Source organism: Schistocerca americana, chromosome 5 (genome assembly GCF_021461395.2).
Source record: "Schistocerca americana isolate TAMUIC-IGC-003095 chromosome 5, iqSchAmer2.1, whole genome shotgun sequence".
Taxonomy (NCBI): Eukaryota; Metazoa; Arthropoda; class Insecta; order Orthoptera; family Acrididae; genus Schistocerca; species Schistocerca americana.
Genome location: NC_060123.1, coordinates 773,863,838 through 773,879,007, shown reverse-complemented (window position 1 = coordinate 773,879,007; position 15,170 = coordinate 773,863,838).

The following is a 15,170-nucleotide window of genomic DNA, read 5'->3' as shown; positions in this document are numbered from 1 at the left end:
AGGGTCTATTGCTGCCTCTGGCACCTTTTGGTCGTTCTCCTGTGAGTCTAGATTTTCGAATCCGACGCGAAACTGATAGTTAATTTTAGCGTTCAGTTCCTCCTAATGACGATGGAACACTCAAATTGCATCGAGATTCAATACATCATCCTCCAGCCGACTTGTATCCAAGGGGATACTGCTGTCTCGGGCACCATATGATCCTTCTCCTGTGAGTAGATTTTCGAATCCGACGCTAAAATGATAATAAATTGTAACGTTCAGCGCCTCCTAATGACGATGGAACACTCAAATTGCGTCGAGAATCAATACATCGTCCTCCAGCCGACTTGTCTCGAAGGGGATATTGCTGCCTCGGGCAACAATATGGTCCGTCTCCTGTGAGTCTAGACTTTCGAATTCGACGCAAAAATGATAGTTAATTGTAACGATCAGCGCCTCCTAATGACGATGGAACACTCAAATTGCGTCGAGAGTTGATACATCGACCTCCAGCCGCCTTGTCTACAAGGGGATATTGCTGCCTTGGGCTCCATGTGGTCCGTTTCCTGTGAGTCTAGATTTTCGAATGCGACGCGAAACTGATAGTTAATTGTAACGTTCAGGGCCTCCTAATGACAATGGAACACTCAAATTGCGTCGAGATTAAACACATCGTCCTTCAGCCGATTTGTCTCCAAGAGTCTATTGCTGTCTCGGGCACATTACGTTCGTTCTCCTGTGAGTCTAGATTTTCGAATCCGACGCAAAACAGATAGTTAATTGTAACCTTCAGGGCCTCCTAATGACGATGGAACACTCAAATTGCGTCGAGATTCGTTACATCGTCCTTAAGCCGACTTGTCTCCAAGGGTCTATTGCTGCCTCGGGTACCTTATGATCGTTCTCCTGTGAGTCTAGATTTTCGAATCCGACGCAAAACAGATAGTTAATTGAAACGTTCATGGCCTCCTAATGACGGAGGAACACTCAAATTGCGTCGAGATTCACTACATCGCCTTCCAGCCGACTTGTCTCCAAGGGGATATCGCTGTATCGGGCAAAACATGGTCCTTCTCCGGTGATTCTACGTTTTCGAATTCGACGCAAAACTGCTAGTTAAGTATAACGTTCAGGTCCTCCTAATGACGATGGAGCACTCAAATTGCGTCGCGATTCAAAACATCGTTCTCCAGCGGACTGGGCTCCAAGGCGATATTTCTGACTCGGGCTCCATGTGATCGGGCTCCTGTGAGTCGAGATTTTCGAATCCGACGCGAAACTGATGGCTAATTGTAACGTTCAGGGCCTCCTCATGACGATGGATCACTCAAAATGCGTCGAGATTCAATACATCGTCCTCCAGCCGACTTGTCTCCAAAGGGATTTTGCTGCCTCGGGCACCGAACGGTCAGTCTCCTGTGAGTCTAGATTTTTGAATCCGACGCGAAACTGATAGTTAATTGTGGCGTTCAGGTCCTCCTAAAGACGATGGAAAACTCAAATTGCGACGAGTTTCAATACATCATCCTTCAGCCGACTTGTCCCCAAGGGTCTATTGCTGCCTCGGGCACCTTATGGTCGTTCTCCTGTGAGACTAGATTTTCTAATCCGACGCAAAACTTATTGTTATTTGTAACGTTCAGTGCCTCCTAATGACGATGGAACACTCAAATTGCATCGAGATTCAATACATCATCCTCCAGCCGACTTGTATCCAAGGGGACACTGCTGTCTCGGGCACCATATGATCCTTTTCCTGTGAGTAGATTTTCGAATCCGACGCTAAAATGATAATTAATTGTAACGTTCAGCGCCTCCTAATGACGATGGAACACTCAAATTGCGTCGAGATTCAATACATCGGCCTCCAGCCGACTCGTCTCCAAGGGGATATTGCTGCCTCGGGCACCATATGGTCCGTCTCCTGTGAGTCTAGATTTTCGAATCCGACGCAAAAATGATAGTTAATTGTAACGATCAGCGTCTCCTAATGACGATGGAACACTCAAATAGCGTTGAGAGTAGATACATCAACCTCCAGCCGACTTGTTTACAAGGGGATATTCCAGCCTCGAGCTCCATGTGGTCCGTCTCCTGTGAGTCTAGATTTTCGAATCCGACGCGAAACTGATAGTTAATTGTAACGTTCAGGGCCTCCTAATGACGATGGAACACTCAAATTGCGTCGAGATTCAATACATCGTCCTGCAGCCGACTTGTATCCAAGGGGATATTGTTCTCTCGGGCACCATATGATCCTCCTACTCTGAGTAGATTTACGATTCCGACGCTAAAATGATAATTAATTGCAACGATCATCGCCTCCTAATGACGAATGAACACTCAAATTGCGTCGAGATTCTATACATCGTAATCCACCCGACTTGTCTCGAAGGGGATATTGCTGCTTCGGGCACCATATGGTCCTTCTCCTGTGAGTCTAGATTTTTGAATCCGACGCGAAGCTGATAGTTAATTGTGGCGTTCAGGTCCTCCTAAAGACGATGGAACACTCAAATTGCCACGAGATTCAATACATCGTCCTTCAGCCGACTTGTCCCCAAGGGTCTATTGCTGCCTCGGGCACCTTATGGTCGTTCTCCTGCGAGTCTAGACTTTCGAATCCGACGCGAAATTGATAGTTAATTGTAACAATCAGGGCCTCCTAGTTACGAGGGAACACTCAAATTGTGTCGCGATCCAATACATCGTACTCCAGCCGACTTGGCTCCAAGGGTCTATTGCTGCCTCGGGCACCTTATGGTCGTTCTCCTGTGAGTCTAGATTTTCGAATCCGACGCGAAACTGATAGTTAATTGTAGCGTTCAGGTCCTCCTAAAGACGACGGAACACTCAAATTGCGACGAGATTCAATACATCGTCATTCAGCCGACTTGTCCCCAAGGGTCTATTGCTGCCTCGGGCACCTTATGGTCGTTCTCCTGTGAGTCTAGATTTTCGAATCCGACGCGAAACTGATAGTTAATTGTAGCGTTCAGGTCCTCCTAAAGACGATGGAACACTCAAATTGTGTCGCGATCCAATACATCGTACTCCAGCCGACTTGACTCCAAGGGTCTATTGCTGCCTCGGGCACCTTATGGTCGTTCTCCTGTGAGTCTAGATTTTCGAATCCGACGCGAAACTGATAGTTAATTGTAGCGTTCAGGTCTTCCTAAAGACGACGGAACACTCAAATTGCGACGAGATTCAATACATCGTCATTCAGCCGACTTGTCCCCAAGGGTCTATTGCTGCCTCGGGCACCTTATGGTCGTTCTCCTGTGAGTCTAGATTTTCGAATCCGACGCGAAACTGATAGCTAATTGTAGCGTTTAGGGCCACCAAATGACGATGGAAAACCCAAATTGCGTCGAGATTCAATACATCGTCCTCCAGCCGATTTTCTCCATGGGGATATTGCTGCCTCGGGCTCCTTATGGTCGTTCTCCTGTGAGTCTAGATTTTCTAATCCGACGCATAACTGATTGTTAATTGTAACGTTCAGTGCCTCCTAATGACGATGAAACACTCAAATTGCATTGAGATTCAATACATCATCCTCCAGCCGACTTCTTTCCAAGGGGATACTGCTGTCTCGGGCACCATATGATCCTTCTCCTGTGTGTAGATTTTCCAATCCGACGCTAAAATGTTAATTAATTGTACGTTCAGCGCCTCCTAAAGACGATGGAACATTCAAATTGCGTCGAGATTCAATACATCGTCCTCCAGCCGACTTGTCTCGAAGGGGATATTTCTGCCTCGGACACCAATATGTTCCTTCTCCTGTGAGTCTAGATTTTCGAATCCGACGCGAAGCTGATTGTTAATTGTAACGTTCAGGGTTTCCTAATGACGATGGAACACTCAAATTGCGTCGAGATTCAATACATCGGCCTCCTGCCGACTTGTCTCCAAGGCGATATTGCTGCCTCGGGCACCATATGGTCCGTCTCCTGTGAGTCTAGAGTTTCGAATCCGACGCAAAAATGATAGTAAATTGTAACGATCAGCGCCTCCTAATGACGACGGAACACTCAAATTGCGACGAGATTCAATACATCGTCATTCAGCCGACTTGTCCCCAAGGGTCTATTGCTGCCTTGGGTACCTTATGGTCGTTCTCCCGTGAGTCTAGATTATCGAATACGACGCGAAACTGATAGTTAATTGTAGCGATCAGGGCTTCCTAATGACGATGGAACACTCAAATTGCGTAGAGATTCAATACATCGGCATTCAGCCGATTATTCTCCAAGGGTCTATTGCTGCCTCGGGCACCATATGGTCCGTCTCCGGTGAGTCTAGTTTTTCGATTCCGATGCGAAACTGATAGTTAATTGTAACGTTCGGGGCCTCCTAATGACGATGGAACACTCAAATTGCGTCGAGATTCAATACATCGGCCTCCAGCCGAGTTGTCCTCAAATGTCTATTGCTGCCTCGGGCACCTTGTGGTCGTTCTCCTGTGAGTCTAGATTTTCGTATCCGACGCAAAACAGATAGTTAATTGCAACGTTCAGGGCCTCCTAATGACGAAGGAACACTCAAATTGCGTCGAGATTCACTACAACGTCCTCAAGCCAACTTGTCTCCGAGGGGATATCGCTGCCTCGGGGACCACATGGTCCGTCTCCGGTGATTCCACGTTTTCGAATCCGACGCAAAACTGATGGTTAATTGTAACGTTCATGGCCTCCTAATGACGATGGAACACTCAAATTGCGTCGAGATTCAATACATCGTCCTCCAGCCGACTTGCCTCCAAGGGGATATTACTGTCTCGGGCACCATGTGATCCTTCTCCTGTGAGTCTAGATTTTCGAATCCGACGCGAAACTGATAGTTAATTGTAACGTTCAGGGCCTCCTAATGATGATGGAACACTCAAATTGCGTCGAGATTCAATACATCGGCCTCCAGCCGACATGTCTCCAAGGGGAAATTCTGCCTCCAGCACTTTATGGTCCGTCTCCTGTGAGTCTAGATTTTCGAATCCGACGCGAAACTGATAGTTAATTGTAACGTTCAGCGCCTCATAATGACGCTGGAACACTCAAATTGCGTCGAGAGCCAATACATCGACCTCCAGCCGACTTGTCTACGAGGGGATATTGCTGCCTCGTGCTCCATGTGGTCCGTCTCCTGTGAGTCTAGATTTTCGAATCCGAAGCAAATCTGATAGTTAAGTTAAGGGCCTCCTAACGACGATGGGGCACTCAAATTGCGTCGCGATTCAATACATCGTCCTCCAGCGGACTGGTCTCCAAGGGGATATTGCAGAATCGGGCACCTTATGGTCCGTCTCCAGTGGGTCTAGATTTTCGAATCCAACGAAAAACTGATAGTTAATTGTACAATCACGGCCTCCTTATAACGATGGAACACTTCAATTGCGTCGCGATCCAATACATCGTCCTCCAGCTGACTTGTCTCCAAGGGTCTATTGCTGCCTCGGGCACCTTATGATCGTTTTCCTGTGAGTCTTGATTTTCGAACCCGACGCAAAACTGATATTTAATTGTAACGTTCAGGGCCACCTAATGACGATGGAACACTCAAATTGCGTCGAGATTCAATACTTCGGCCTCCAGACGACTTGTCTCCAAGGGGATACTGCTGTTTCGGGCACCATACGAACCTTCCCCTGTGAGTCTAGGATTTCGAATCCGACGCGAAACTGATAGTTAATTGTAACGTTCAGGGCCTCCTAATGATGATGGAACACTCAAATTGCGTCGACAGCCAATACATCGGCCTCCAGCGGACTGGTATCCAAGGGGATATTGCTGCCTCGGGCACCTTATGGTCCGTCTCCAGCGGGTCTAGATTTTCGAATCCAACGAAAAACTGATATTTAATTGTAACATTCAGGGCCTCCTTATGACGATGGAACACTTAAATTGCGTCGCGATCCAATACATCGACCTCCAGCTGACTTGTCTCCAAGGGTCTATTGCTGCCTCGGGCACCTTATGGTCGTACTCCTCTGAGTCTAGATGTTCAAATCCGACGCAAAACTGATATTTAATTGTAACGTTCAGGGCCTCCTAATGTCGATGGAACACTCAAATTGCGTCGCGATCCAATACATCGTCCTCCAGCCGACTTGTCTCCAAGGGTCTATTGCTGCCTCGGGCACCTTATGATCGTTCTCCTGTGATTCTAGATTTTCGAACCCGACGCAAAACTGATATTTAATTGTAACGTTCAGGGCCACCTAATGACGATGGAACACTCATACTGCGTCGAGATTCACTACATTGTCCTCCAGCCAACTTGTCTCCAAGGGGATATCGCTGCCTCGGTTACCACAAGGTTTGTCTCCGGTGATTCTACGTTTTCGAATCCGACGCAAAACTGAAAGTTAATTGTAACGTTCAGGGCCTCCTAATGACGATGGAACACTTAAATTGCGACGAGATTCAATACATCGTCCATCAGCCGACTTGTCTCCGAGGGGATATTGCTGCCTCGGGCACCTTATGGTCCTTCTCTTGTGAGTCTAGATTTTCGAATCCGACGCAAAAATGATATTTAATTGTAACGTTCAGCGCCTCCTAATGACGATGGAACACTCAAATTGCGTCGAGAGACAATACATCGACCTCCAGCCGACTTGTCTACAAGGGGATATTGCTGCCTCGGTCTCCATGTGGTCCGTCTCCTGTGAGTCTAGATTTTCAAATCCGACGCATAACTGATAGTTAATTGTAAAGTTCAGGAGCTCCTAATGACGATGGAACACTCAAATTGCGTGGAGATTCAATACAGCGTCCTCCAGCCGACTTGTCTCCAAGGGGATTATACTGCCTCGGGCACCACATGGTCCGTCTCCGGTGATTCTACATTTTCGAATCTGACGCAAAAATAATAGTTCATTGTAACGTTCAGCGCCTCCTAATGACGATGGAACACTCAAATTGCGTCGAGATTCAATACATCGGCCTCCAGCCGACTTGTCTCCACGGGTCTATTGCTGCCTCGGGCACCTCATGGTCGTTCTCCTGTGAGTCTAGATTTTCGAATCCGACGCGAAACTGATTGTTAATTTTAACGTTCAGGGCTTCCTAATGACGATGGAACACAGAAATTGCGTCGAGATTCAATTCCTCGTCATTCAGCCGATTTGTCTCCAAGGGTCTATTGCTGCCTCGATCACCTTATGGTTGTTAACCTTTGCGTCTAGATTTTCGAATCCGACGCGAAACTGATTGTTAATTGTAACGTTCAGGGCTTCCTAATGACGATGGAACACTCAAATTGCGTCGAGATTCAATTCCTCGTCATTCAGCCGATTTGTCTCCAAGGGTCTATTGCTGCCTCGGGCACCTTATGGTCGTTCCCCTGTGAATCTAGATTATCGAATCCGACGCAAAACTGATAGTTAATTGTAACGTTCAGCGCCTCCTAATAGCGATGGAACACTCAAATTGCGTCGAGAATCAATACATCGTCCTCCAGCCGACTTGTCAACAAGGGAATATTGCTGCCTCGGGCACCATGTGGTCCGTCTCCTGTGAGTCTAGATTTTCGAAAACGACGCAAAACTCATAGTTAATTGTATCGTTCAGGGCCTCCTAATGACGATGGGGCACTCAAATGGCGTCGCGATTCAATACATCCTCCTCCAGCGGACTGGTCTCCAAGGGGATATTGCTGCCTCGGGCACCTTATGGTCGGTCTCTAGTGAGTCCACATTTTCGAATCCGAAGAAAAACTGATAGTTAATTGTAACATTCAGGGCCTCCTAATGACGATGGGGCACTCAAATTGCGTCGAGGTTCAATACATCGTCCTCCAGCCGACTTGTCTCCAAGGGGTATTGCTGCCTCGGGCACCATATGGTCCGTCTGCTGTGAGTCTAGATTTTCGAATCCGACGCAAAAATGATTGTTAATTGTAACGTTCAGGGCCTCCTAATGACGATGGAACACTCAAATTGCGTCGAGAGTCAATACATCGTCCCCCAGCCGACTTGTCTCCATGGGTCTATTGCTTCCTCGGGCACCTTATGGTCGTTCTCCTGTGAGTCTAGATTTTCGAACCCGACCCAAAAATGATAGTTAATTGTAACGTTCAGCGCCTCCTGATGACGATAGAACACGCAAAATGCGTCGAGATTCAATACATCGTCCTCCAGCCGACTTGTATCCATGGGGATATTGCTGTCTCGGGCACCATATGATCGTTCTCCTGTGAGTAGATTTTCGAATCCGACGCTAAAATGATAATTAATTGCAACGTTCAGCGCCTCCTAATGACGATGGAACATTCAAATTGCGTCGAGATTCAATACATCGTCCTCCAGCCGACTTGTCTCGAAGGGGATATTGCAGCCTTGGGCACCATATGGTCCTTCTCCTGTGAGTCTAGATTTTCGAATCCGACGCGAAACTGATAGTTAATTGTAACGTTCAGGGCCTCCTAATGACGATGGAGCACTCAAATTGCGTCGAGATTCAATACATCGGCCTCCAGCCGACTTGTCTCCAAGGATCCGTTGCTGCCTCGGGCACCCCACGGTCCTTCTCCTGTGAGTCTCGATGTTCAAATCCGACGCAAAACTGATATTTAATTGTAACGATCAGGGCCTCCTAATGTCGATGGAACACTCAAATTGCGTCGCGATCCAATACATCGTCCTCCAGCCGACTTGTCTCCAAGGGTCTATTGCTGCCTCGGGCACCTTATGATCGTTCTCCTGTGAGTCTAGATTTTCGAACCCGACGCAAAACTGATATTTAATTGTAACGTTCAGGCCACCTAATGACGATGGAACACTCAAATTGCGTCGAGATTCAACACTTCGGCATCCAGACGACTTGTCTCCAAGGGGATATTGCTGTCTCGGGCACCATACGAACCTTCCCATGTGAGTCTAGGATTTCGAATCCGACGCGAAACTGATAGTTCATTGTAACGTTCAGAGCCTCCTAATGACGAAGGAACACTCAAATTACGATGTGATTCAATACATCGTCCTTCAGCCGACTTGTCTCCAAGGGTCTATTGCTGCCTCGGGCACCTTATGGTCGTACTCCTCTGAGTCTAGATTTTCGAATCCGACGCAAAACTAATAGTTAATTGTAACTTTCAGGGCCTCCTAATGACGATGGAACACACAAATTGCGTCGAGATTCAATACATCGTCCTCCAGCGGACTGGTCTCCAAGGGGATATTGCTGCCTCGTGCACCTTATGGTCCGTCTCCAGTGAGTCTAGATTTTCGAATCCGACGAAAAACTGATAGTTAATTGAACATTCAGGGTCTCCTAAAGACGATGGAACATTCAAATTGCGTCACGATCCAATACATCGTCCTCCAGCCGACTTATCTCCAAGGGTTTATTGCTGCCTCGGGCACCTTATGATCGTTCTCCTGTGAGTCTAGAGTCTCGAACCAGACGCAAAACTGATAATTAATTGAAACGTTCAGGGCCACCTAATGACGATGGAACACTCAAATTGCGTCGAGAGTCAATACATCGACATCCAGCCGACTTGTCTCCAAGGGGATATTGCTGCCTTGGGCACCATATGGTCCGTCTCCTGTGAGTCGTGATTTTCGAATCCGGCGCGAAACTGATTGTTAATTGTAACGACTAGGGCTTCCAAATGACGATGGAACACTCAAATTGCGTCGAGATTCAATACATCGGCATTCAGACGATTTGTCTCCAAGGGTCTATTGCTGCCTCGAACACCTTTTGGTCGTTCCCCTGTGAGTCTAGATTTTAGAATCCGACGCAAAACAGATAGTTAATTGTAATGTTCAGGGCCTCCCAATGACGACGGAACACTCAAATTGCGTCGAGAGTCAATCCATCGGCCTCCAGCCGACTTGTCTCCAAGGGGATTTTGCAGCCTCGGGCACCATATGGTCCGTCTCCTGTGAGTCTAGATTTCGAATTCGACGCAAAAATGATAGTTAATTGTAACGTTCAGCGCCTTATAATGACGCTGGAACACTCAAATTGTGTCGAGAGTCAATACATCGACCTCCAGCCGACTTGTCTACAAGGGGATATTGCTGCCTCGTGCTCCATGTGGTCCGTCTCCTGTGAGTCTAAATTTTCGAATCCGACGCAAATCTGATAGTTAAGTTAAGGGCCACCTAATGACGATGGAGCACTCAAATTGCGTCGCGATTCAATACATCGTCCTCCAGCGGACTGGTCTCCAAGGGGATATTGCTGCCTCGGGCACCTTATGGTCCGTCTCCAGTGTGTCTGGATTTTCGTATCCAACGAAAAACTGATAGTTAATTGTAACATTCAGGGCCTCCTTATGACGATGGAACACTTAAATTGCGTCGTGATCCAATACATCGTCCTCCAGCTGACTTGTCTCCAAGGGTCTATTGCTGCCGCGGGTACCTTATGATCGTTGTCCTGTGGGTCTAGATTTTCGAACCCGTCGCAAAACTGATATTTAATTGTAACGTTCAGGGCCACCTAATGACGATGGAACACTCAAATTGCGTCGAGATTCAATACTTCGGCCTCCAGACGACTTGTCTCCAAGGGGATATTGCTGTCTCGGGCACCATACGAAACTTCTCATGTGAGTCTAGGTTTTCGAATCCGACGCGAAACTGATAGTTCATTGTAACGTTCAGAGCCTCCTAATGACGATGGAACACTCAAATTGCGTTGTGATTCAATACATCGTCCTTCAGCCGACTTGTCTCCAAGGGTCCGTTGCTGCCTCGGGCACCTTACGGTCCTTCTCCTGTGAGTCTAGATGTTCAAATCCGACGCAAAACTGATATTTAGTTGTAACGTGCAGGGCCACCTAACGACGATGGAACACTCAAATTGCGTCGAGATTCACTACATTGTCCTCCAGCCGACCTGTCTCCAAGGGGATATCGCTGCCTCGGGCACCACAAGGTCCGTCTCCGGTGATTCTACGTTTTCGAATCCGACGCAAAACTGAAAGTTAATTGTAACGTTCAGGGCCTCCTAATGTCGATGGAACACTCAAATTGCGTCGCGATCCAATACATCGTCCTCCAGCCGACTTGTCTCCAAGGGTTTATTGCTGCCTCGGGCACCTTATGATCGTTCTCCTGTGAGTCTAGATTTTCGAACCCGACGCAAAACTGATATTTAATTGTAACGTTCAGGCCACCTAATGACGATGGAACACTCAAATTGCGTCGAGATTCAACACTTCGGCATCCAGACGACTTGTCTCCAAGGGGATATTGCTGTCTCGGGCACCATACGAACCTTCCCCTGTGAGTCTAGGATTTCGAATCCGACGCGAAACTGATAGTTCATTGTAGCGTTCAGAGCCTCCTAATGACGAAGGAACACTCAAATTGCGTTGTGATTCAATACATCGTCCTTCAGCCGACTTGTCTCCAAGGGTCTATTGCTGCCTCGGGCACCTTATGGTCGTACTCCTCTGAGTCTAGATTTTCGAATCCGTCGCAAAACTAATAGTTAATTGTACCTTTCAGGGCCTCCTAATGACGATGGAACAAACAAATTGCGTCGAGATTCAATACATCGTCCTCCAGCGGACTGGTCTCCAAGGGGATATTGCTGCCTCGGGCACCTTATGGTCGGTCTCTAGTGAGTCCACATTTTCGAATCCGAAGAAAAACTGATAGTTAATTGTAACATTCAGGGCCTCCTAATGACGATGGGGCACTCAAATTGCGTCGAGGTTCAATACATCGTCCTCCAGCCGACTTGTCTCCAAGGGGTATTGCTGCCTCGGGCACCATATGGTCCGTCTGCTGTGAGTCTAGATTTTCGAATCCGACGCAAAAATGATTGTTAATTGTAACGTTCAGGGCCTCCTAATGACGATGGAACACTCAAATTGCGTCGAGAGTCAATACATCGTCCCCCAGCCGACTTGTCTCCATGGGTCTATTGCTTCCTCGGGCACCTTATGGTCGTTCTCCTGTGAGTCTAGATTTTCGAACCCGACCCAAAAATGATAGTTAATTGTAACGTTCAGCGCCTCCTGATGACGATAGAACACGCAAAATGCGTCGAGATTCAATACATCGTCCTCCAGCCGACTTGTATCCATGGGGATATTGCTGTCTCGGGCACCATATGATCGTTCTCCTGTGAGTAGATTTTCGAATCCGACGCTAAAATGATAATTAATTGCAACGTTCAGCGCCTCCTAATGACGATGGAACATTCAAATTGCGTCGAGATTCAATACATCGTCCTCCAGCCGACTTGTCTCGAAGGGGATATTGCAGCCTTGGGCACCATATGGTCCTTCTCCTGTGAGTCTAGATTTTCGAATCCGACGCGAAACTGATAGTTAATTGTAACGTTCAGGGCCTCCTAATGACGATGGAGCACTCAAATTGCGTCGAGATTCAATACATCGGCCTCCAGCCGACTTGTCTCCAAGGATCCGTTGCTGCCTCGGGCACCCCACGATCTTTCTCCTGTGAGTCTCGATGTTCAAATCCGACGCAAAACTGATATTTAATTGTAACGATCAGGGCCTCCTAATGTCGATGGAACACTCAAATTGCGTCGCGATCCAATACATCGTCCTCCAGCCGACTTGTCTCCAAGGGTCTATTGCTGCCTCGGGCACCTTATGATCGTTCTCCTGTGAGTCTAGATTTTCGAACCCGACGCAAAACTGATATTTAATTGTAACGTTCAGGCCACCTAATGACGATGGAACACTCAAATTGCGTCGAGATTCAACACTTCGGCATCCAGACGACTTGTCTCCAAGGGGATATTGCTGTCTCGGGCACCATACGAACCTTCCCATGTGAGTCTAGGATTTCGAATCCGACGCGAAACTGATAGTTCATTGTAACGTTCAGAGCCTCCTAATGACGAAGGAACACTCAAATTACGTTGTGATTCAATACATCGTCCTTCAGCCGACTTGTCTCCAAGGGTCTATTGCTGCCTCGTGCACCTTATGGTCCGTCTCCAGTGAGTCTAGATTTTCGAATCCGACGAAAAACTGATAGTTAATTGAACATTCAGGGTCTCCTAAAGACGATGGAACATTCAAATTGCGTCACGATCCAATACATCGTCCTCCAGCCGACTTATCTCCAAGGGTTTATTGCTGCCTCGGGCACCTTATGATCGTTCTCCTGTGAGTCTAGAGTCTCGAACCAGACGCAAAACTGATAATTAATTGAAACGTTCAGGGCCACCTAATGACGATGGAACACTCAAATTGCGTCGAGAGTCAATACATCGACATCCAGCCGACTTGTCTCCAAGGGGATATTGCTGCCTTGGGCACCATATGGTCCGTCTCCTGTGAGTCGTGATTTTCGAATCCGGCGCGAAACTGATTGTTAATTGTAACGACTAGGGCTTCCAAATGACGATGGAACACTCAAATTGCGTCGAGATTCAATACATCGGCATTCAGACGATTTGTCTCCAAGGGTCTATTGCTGCCTCGAACACCTTTTGGTCGTTCCCCTGTGAGTCTAGATTTTAGAATCCGACGCAAAACAGATAGTTAATTGTAATGTTCAGGGCCTCCCAATGACGACGGAACACTCAAATTGCGTCGAGAGTCAATCCATCGGCCTCCAGCCGACTTGTCTCCAAGGGGATTTTGCAGCCTCGGGCACCATATGGTCCGTCTCCTGTGAGTCTAGATTTCGAATTCGACGCAAAAATGATAGTTAATTGTAACGTTCAGCGCCTTATAATGACGCTGGAACACTCAAATTGTGTCGAGAGTCAATACATCGACCTCCAGCCGACTTGTCTACAAGGGGATATTGCTGCCTCGTGCTCCATGTGGTCCGTCTCCTGTGAGTCTAAATTTTCGAATCCGACGCAAATCTGATAGTTAAGTTAAGGGCCACCTAATGACGATGGAGCACTCAAATTGCGTCGCGATTCAATACATCGTCCTCCAGCGGACTGGTCTCCAAGGGGATATTGCTGCCTCGGGCACCTTATGGTCCGTCTCCAGTGTGTCTGGATTTTCGTATCCAACGAAAAACTGATAGTTAATTGTAACATTCAGGGCCTCCTTATGACGATGGAACACTTAAATTGCGTCGTGATCCAATACATCGTCCTCCAGCTGACTTGTCTCCAAGGGTCTATTGCTGCCGCGGGTACCTTATGATCGTTGTCCTGTGGGTCTAGATTTTCGAACCCGTCGCAAAACTGATATTTAATTGTAACGTTCAGGGCCACCTAATGACGATGGAACACTCAAATTGCGTCGAGATTCAATACTTCGGCCTCCAGACGACTTGTCTCCAAGGGGATATTGCTGTCTCGGGCACCATACGAAACTTCTCATGTGAGTCTAGGTTTTCGAATCCGACGCGAAACTGATAGTTCATTGTAACGTTCAGAGCCTCCTAATGACGATGGAACACTCAAATTGCGTTGTGATTCAATACATCGTCCTTCAGCCGACTTGTCTCCAAGGGTCCGTTGCTGCCTCGGGCACCTTACGGTCCTTCTCCTGTGAGTCTAGATGTTCAAATCCGACGCAAAACTGATATTTAGTTGTAACGTGCAGGGCCACCTAACGACGATGGAACACTCAAATTGCGTCGAGATTCACTACATTGTCCTCCAGCCGACCTGTCTCCAAGGGGATATCGCTGCCTCGGGCACCACAAGGTCCGTCTCCGGTGATTCTACGTTTTCGAATCCGACGCAAAACTGAAAGTTAATTGTAACGTTCAGGGCCTCCTAATGTCGATGGAACACTCAAATTGCGTCGCGATCCAATACATCGTCCTCCAGCCGACTTGTCTCCAAGGGTTTATTGCTGCCTCGGGCACCTTATGATCGTTCTCCTGTGAGTCTAGATTTTCGAACCCGACGCAAAACTGATATTTAATTGTAACGTTCAGGCCACCTAATGACGATGGAACACTCAAATTGCGTCGAGATTCAACACTTCGGCATCCAGACGACTTGTCTCCAAGGGGATATTGCTGTCTCGGGCACCATACGAACCTTCCCCTGTGAGTCTAGGATTTCGAATCCGACGCGAAACTGATAGTTCATTGTAGCGTTCAGAGCCTCCTAATGACGAAGGAACACTCAAATTGCGTTGTGATTCAATACATCGTCCTCCAGCCGACTTGTCTCCAAGGGTCTATTGCTGCCTCGGGCACCTTATGGTCGTACTCCTCTGAGTCTAGATTTTCGAATCCGTCGCAAAACTAATAGTTAATT